This window comes from Pteropus vampyrus, unplaced genomic scaffold (genome assembly GCF_000151845.1).
Source record: "Pteropus vampyrus isolate Shadow unplaced genomic scaffold, Pvam_2.0 Scaffold137, whole genome shotgun sequence".
In the NCBI taxonomy this organism is placed as follows: Eukaryota; Metazoa; Chordata; class Mammalia; order Chiroptera; family Pteropodidae; genus Pteropus; species Pteropus vampyrus.
In genome coordinates this window covers 1,047,017-1,054,413 of record NW_011888918.1, presented here as the reverse complement: position 1 = coordinate 1,054,413, position 7,397 = coordinate 1,047,017, and the positions used below count along the sequence as shown (strand labels likewise).

The window sequence follows — 7,397 nt, the reverse complement described above, 5'->3', positions numbered from 1 at the left end:
CCCTCACATCCCTGCCCCTCAGCTAGGTAGCAAGATGCCAGCCAGGTAGATCCCTAACGAGACAGACTCGCGGGTAGATATAAACATCCCCAGCTGAACAGACACACAGGCATCCTCTTAGCTAGCCAGACCCACCCCAAGGTGGGCAGACAGACTCTCAACTAGCTAGATGGACTCCCAGACAAGGACCCTTGAATGCACAAGCACTCTAACCAGCCAGCCAGACTCCCAACTAGGCCGATAGATGGACAGACCATCAACTCACCAACTACACAGAACCCACATTTTTTTTCAGTTAGAGTTGACATTCAATATTGTTTTATATTAGTTTCAGGTATACAGCGTAGTGATTAGACATTTATAAAATTTATGATGTGATCCCCCTGATTAGTCTAGTACCCACCTGGCACTATACATAGTTATGACAATATTATTGACTACACATCCTCATGACTATCAATTTGTTTTTATTAGTCTCTTCAGCTTTTTCTCTCAGCCCCCCATGCCTCCCTCCCATCTTGCAATTACTTGTTTGTTCTCTGTATCTACAAGTCTGTATTTGTTTTGTTTGTTCGTTTATTTTGTTGCTTAGATTTCATGTATAAGTGAAATCATATGGTATTTGTCTGTCTGACTTCTTTCACTTAGCATAATACCTTCTAGGTCCATGTTGCAAATGGTAAGATTTCATTATTTTTTGATGGTGAGTAATATTTCGTTGTATATATGTACCTCTTCTCTTCTTTATCCAATTGTCTATTGATGGGGACTTAGGTTGCTTCCGTATCTTGGCTATCGTAAATAGTGCTTCAGTAAACTTACATAGGGGTATATATTTTTGAATTAGTGTTTTGGTTTTCTTCAGATAAATACCCAGAAGTGAAATTCCTGGGTCATTTTTAATTTTTTGAGGAACTTCAAAACTTTTTCATAGCGGCTGTACCAATCTGCAATTTCACCAACAGTGCCTGAGGGTTTCCTTTTTCCACATCCTCGCCAGAACTTTTTAATTTATTGATGATAGCCATTCTGACAGGTGTGAGGTGATATCTCATCGTGGTTTTAATTTGCATTTCTCTGATGACTTGTGACTTTGAGCATCTTTTCATATGTCTGTTGGCCATCAGAATGTCCTCTTGGGAAAAATACCTGTTCAGGTCCTCTGTCCATGTTTTAATTAGATTGTTTTGTTTTTCATGTTGAGTTGTATGAATTCTTTATAAATTTTGGATATTAACCCCTTATAAGATGTATCATTGGCAAATATCTTCTCTTATTTGGTAAGTTGTCTTTGTTTTGTTGATGATTTCCTTTGCTGTGCAAAAACATTTAATTTGTTTATTTTTTATTTTGTTTCCCATGCCTGAGGAGATATATCAGAAAAAATACTGCTAAGAGCGATGTCAGAGAGTTTTCTGCCTATTTTTTTCTAGGAGTTTTATGGTTTCGGGTCTTATACTTAAAAGTCTTTAATTCATTTTGAGTTTATTCTTGTATATGGTAAGAAGGTGGTCTAGTTTAATTTTTGCATGTATCTGTCCAGTTTTCCAACACCATTTATTGAATAGACTATCTTTACCCCATTTTATATTCTTGCCTCCTTTTTCATAGATTAAATGACCACATAGGTATGGATTTATTTCTGGGCTCTCTAGTCTGTTCCATTGATCTATGTGTGCCTGTTTTAATGCCAGTACCATGCTGTTTGATTACTTTTTTTTTATTAGCCTTGTAGTATAGTTTGATATCATGTAGTGTGATACCTCCAACTTTATTCTTTCTCAAGATTGCTGTGGCAATTCAGGATCTTTTGTGGTTCCATATAAGTTTTTAGATTATTTGTTCTAGTTCTGTGAAAAATGCCATTGGTATTTTGATATGGATTGCATTGAATCTATGGATTCCTTTGTATATTATCGACATTTTAACGATGTTAATTCTTCCTCTCCCTGAGCAAGGCATGTGTTTCTGTTTATTTATCTTTTTCCATTTATTTGTATCTTTTTCAATTTCTTTCTCAATGACTTATAATTTTCCAAGTATGAGTCTTTTACTTCCTTGGTTAAATTTATTCATAGGTATTTTTTGATGCAATCGTAAATGGGATTATTTTCTTAATTCTCTTTCTGATAGTTCATTATTGTTGTATAGAAATGCAACTGACTTCTGAATATTAATTTTGTATTCTGCTACTTTACTGGATTCATTTATCAGTTCTAACAGTTTTTTGGTGGAATCTTTAGGTTTCTCCATATACAGCATCATGTCATCTGCAAATAATGACAGTTTTACTTTTTCCTTTCCAGTTTGGATGACTTTTATTTCTTTTTCTTCTCTGATTGCTTTGGCTAGGACTTCCAGGACTGTGTTGAATAAAAGTGATGAAAATGGACATTTTTGTCTTGTTCATGATAGTAAGAAAAATGCTTTTAGCTTTTTCCCGTTGAGTATGATGTTAGCTGTGGGTTTGTCATATATGGTTTTGATTATGTTGTGGTATGTTTCCTCTATTTCCACTTTGCTGAGAGTTTTTATCATAAATAGATGCTGGATTTGTCAAACTTATTTTTGCATCTACCGATATAATCATACGATTTTCATCCTTCAATTTGTTAATGCGGTGTGTCACATTAGTTGATTTGTGGATATTGAACCAATCTTGCATCCCAGGAATAAATCCAACTTGATCATGATGTATGATCTTTTCAATGTATTTATGAATTTGGTTTGCTAATATTTTGTAGATAATTTTTGTATTTATGTCTACATTTTTTCTTTTTTTAAATGCCTACAGTACCTGGTATTCCAAGGTGGTATTCCATCTAAGTACTAACCAGGTCCAACCCTGCTTAGCTTCCAAGATCAGACAAGATCGGGCACGTTCAGGGTGGCATGGCTGTAGACAAGAATTTTTGTATTTATGTTTGTTAGGGATATCAGCCTATAATTTTTCTTTTTTGTATTGTCTTTGTCTGGTTTTTGAATCAGGGTATTGGTGGCCTCATAGAATGAGCTTGGGAGACTTCCTTCCTCTTTAATTTTTTGGAATAGTTTGAGAATAGGTATTAATTCTTCTAAAAGATTGTTTGGTAAAATTCACCTGTGAAGCCACCCAGTACAGGACTTTTGTTTTTTGGGAGCTTTTTGATTACTGATTAAGTTTTATTAGTAGTGATTAGTCAGTTCAGATTTTGTTTATTCTTGACCCCGTTCTGGAAGATTGTATGTTTCTAGGAATGTATCCATTTCTTTCAAAACAACTTACATTTTTCTTCCCCAAAACATAATATATAAAAGAGCCCGTCAGCTCGGGACAGCAGATGTGTTGCCTTTTCCATCCAGTCCTGTGGCCGGTGGTTTAGACTGCATGTCCCAGGACCTGTCCTTTTCTGGCTAGCATTTGGCTCGATAAACCCTTTTTTTTTTTTTTTTTTTTCAGAAAAACTTTCTGATGTAAAAGGTTTTGTTTAACAGAGGTAACTTTGTTATTTTGACTTTACATATCCCAGTGATAACTGCAATCATTTAATGTTTCTTTAAGTAGGCCTGTATCATAATGGTTAATAGTTTGGACTCAGTTACTGACTAGTTGTGTGATCTTGAGCAAACATCTTTATTTCTCTCTGGTTCCGTTTCCTAGTCTGTAAAATGGGGACAATAGAGTTACTTTTGTCATAGAGTTGTCACAGATGTGATTATTCAGAGCAAGAGTGAATCTAGATTTTTATAATAGACATAGAAAGGAAGACTTATTATTTTTTCAGTGATTATCCCCATGATAAAACATTCTCTATAGTTGAAATGATAATATCAAAAGCTCTTCCTAAGACAGAAGTAAATTTGGTTATGCATTCTCCTGCTTTAAACATAATGACTCTTATCTTTGATAACAGTGGCATTTAAAATCAGTAGTTTAATTTTAAAAATGGTTTATTCAGCATAGATTATTGAGATAATTAAGTAGTCATTTAGGAAAAAAGAAGTTTGAGCCATACATCATACCTTACAATAGGATAAATTCCAAATGCATCAAATGTTTAAACATAAAATATTAAACCATAAAAGTATTAGAAGGAATTCTGGGAAAATTTCTTTATGATTTTGGTCTGCTACAGCCCTTTCTAACTATGGAATGACAAATTGGAAGCCCAAAAGAAATATCAATGAATTTTAATGCATAAAAATATTCCAGCCTCACAAAAGTCATCATAAACATAGTCAGAAATGTCAATGTAAGAAACATCCAAACCTGTAGAGAATTTTTATGAATTTATTTGAGCCAAACTGACAACAGTCGCCTAAAGCAAAATCTCATCGGATGGAGAAAATGCTCTGAAGAATGGCAGTTTTGCAGCTTATTTTACACATTAGAATAAAAGGAGGAAAGGTAAAGAGGGTTACGTCAAATCCATTGGTAGTAGATAAAGGGGGTGGGAGTTAGCAAAGAGAGGGGGAATCTCTGGGATTGGATAAAAAGTAAATGGAGAGACATATACTTCTTTTAGATTGGTGTACAGGATAGTAAACATTTATAGCACATAGAGATGGTATGCAGGCAACAAGATAACAATGAGGGCCTCTGTGCTCTCCTGCTCTGGTGCTGGTGGTTCTGCTTTGAGGGGTCTGGAAAAGAAGATTACTCTGACAATAGGCTCATTTGAGGTAAAGATTGACCTTTGTCAAAGACCTACTTTTAGTTAGGAATTTTTATGTTCAGACCATCATATGTTATTACATTTGGTTTCTGAGTGTATAGCGCCTGCCATGCTGGCCTCCCCTGTCAGCATGATGACCCTTTTTTGTCCACAGAAAATTAATGACAAACTTGAAAAAAACTTTAAGATTAAATAAAAGGCTAATTTTCTGAGATGTAAAAAGCTCCTACAAATCAATAAAGGCCAAAAACTCAAAATAAAAATGTATAAAGATGCTCTATCTCATATGTAATTAAAAAAAAATGACAATTAGAGTTATACTGAGATAGCCATTTTTACTTATGTTAGCAAAGACCAAAAATTTTCATATAGGGCAGGAAGGTGTATAAATTCATACAACCTCTGCGGAGAGCACTTTATTAAAATTAAAAATGCATGTAATCTTTGAACCAGAAATTTCATTTCTAGGCATTTATTTATCTTGGGTACTTACAGAACTCCAAATGACTATTTCACCAGGTTATTCACTGTAGCATTGTCTGTAGTAACAGAGGACTGGAAATACTTTAAATGTTCTTGGCAGGGTCTGGTTATATAAATGCTATCTGGAATATTATGCAGCTGTAAAACAGGAATGAGAATACCTCTATACACTGGTGTGGACAAATCTCCAAATCACATTTTAAAATAAAAATAAAAGTATGTTAACTTACATTGAAAATATTTTTATATGAATATATAAATGTTTTCCCTTGGTTATGCATAAAATATCTTTGGTAAAAGCACAAGGAACTTGACAGAGGACTGAACATCTCGGGGCCCTGTTCTCTACAGCCCTGTGCAGGGTGCCCCAGTCATCCTACCTTCCTTTCATTTCCTCAAACTTTTTATGCTTGGGCATTTGTGTTTGTCGTCTTATCTCCCTAGAGCCTGTCTGTCTCTGGCCCTTGGGTGCATCTAGGTCTCTGCTGGCACTGCTGTGGTGTCCTGGAAACCCACATCTAGCACTGTCCCACCCTACTGTTTTAGTAAGGGCTGGCCTCAACCTGGCCACATCCTCGGTTGACCAGAAGTGCCATGGAATAAACCCCCCACCTCCGCCCAAGGGCCTTCGTTCAGAGAATAAGGTGGTGTATAAATACCTAGTTGTTGCCCCTCATGCGGGATAGCTCTGAGGTGTATATTTCAGGGGGTTTCAGAGTTTTCCCAGGAGGACTGAGCTTTAGTTGTCTGCAGTGGGAGGTGGCATGCTATCATGCCCTTGACCAGCTGCCTCCCCTTTCCTGTCTCACTGAACCTCCAACTAATTGCAACTAATGCTCAAACACTTGTGTAGTAGTCATCTTCAGCTGCTCTCCTTGCTGCTGCCTTGCTTCCTTGAAGTCTGTTTTCACACAAAGAGACTGATCCCTTTGTGACTGAAGTCAGTTTATGAAGCTTGTCTGCTCAGAACCCTCCTGTGTTTCCTTTTTCACTCAGAATAAATGCCAAGGTGCTGGTCATAGTCTTCATACACAGAAGGGCCTATGTCCCTTCTCTAACCTCATCCCTGTGATGCTCTTGCTCCCTGACATCACCCACTTTTGGGAGACAGTTCTGGCTCTTATGTTTCTGCATGTCTCGGCAGAGGGCACTGACTAGCTTTGCAAAGACGATTGAACAGCAAATGGAAGACAGACAGTGTCCAAGATGGCAAAGTCTTCTCTTCTGCAGAGTAGCCCTGCTGTTCTGTGAAAAGGCCATATATATAAATGGCCCCCAAATTCCCAAGGAGCTGAGGGACCAAAGAACAAAGCACACAAGTCCAACTTATTGGTTAATGAATTTAATAGGGAACTTAAAGAAATGGATCCTGGGCAGCAGCAGAACATTCAGATCTCTGCATCTTTCATCTCCTAGACCACAAGCTGAAGGGAATATGTGGCTGCTCAGGGGAACAAAGGGAGAAGATACCGGGAGGCCCTGGTGCCAGGGTGACCTAAGAGATAGATAACATTGAAGGTACCTCACCCTGGAGGAAGGATTAACGGGAATTCTGTGATTAGCCTAGAGCCTCAGTATACATTCCAGAGTCCACCTGGGGGAAAGGAAAGGGATCAAGTGTCCAGGTTAAGATGTTAAGATGGAAGATTAGCTTCGAAATGGAGTCAGCTCTATCTGCATGCATGCATTCAGGGTGACATGCCTAGAGACCCTTTCCTTTCTATCCCAGAGATGCTTACATCACAGGACAATGAATAATTTCTCTCTGGAGGAAAGGAGATGTAGATCATCAGCAACCCTGATAAAAATATCAAAGCCTCCTAATTTAAGGGTTCCTCTACTGTGATGCAAATGCACTACATGCACAGATGACAGTCACTTCCTCTCTTGGGGAGTAGGGGCACGGGAAGGCACTATTTTGGCTGCTGTTTTCAATATAAGTGATGAATTATTTCTCTGATTCAGAGATCTAGTAAGATATATACATATACATGAAAATGAGGCAGGCTAACCTGTTAGCTTTCAAGGAAGGTCACACCTCAGGGACTTTATACCCACTAGCCACTGGTTTCTGACTTTATACCCACTAGCTTCCTTCCTTGTCTAATCACAGGCCTCCTCCTGCCTCAGGTATTTGTACTGGCTATTCTCTTTCTGAAGCTTTTCTCCCAGATTCCACTCCTAAAGTATTAGATATTGTACCTTTTAATGTTGTTTACTACTTGTTTCTCCTGACCAGAATGTAAGCTCCATGAGGGC

At 37.5% G+C, this 7,397-nt stretch overlaps 1 pseudogene; it reads right to left on the bottom strand.

The window, feature by feature from the left end:
• Nucleotides 1–2,785: 2,785 nt before the first annotated feature.
• Nucleotides 2,786–2,904, bottom strand: LOC111744564 (annotated as a pseudogene).
• Between the last annotated feature and the right edge of the window lie 4,493 nt (nt 2,905–7,397).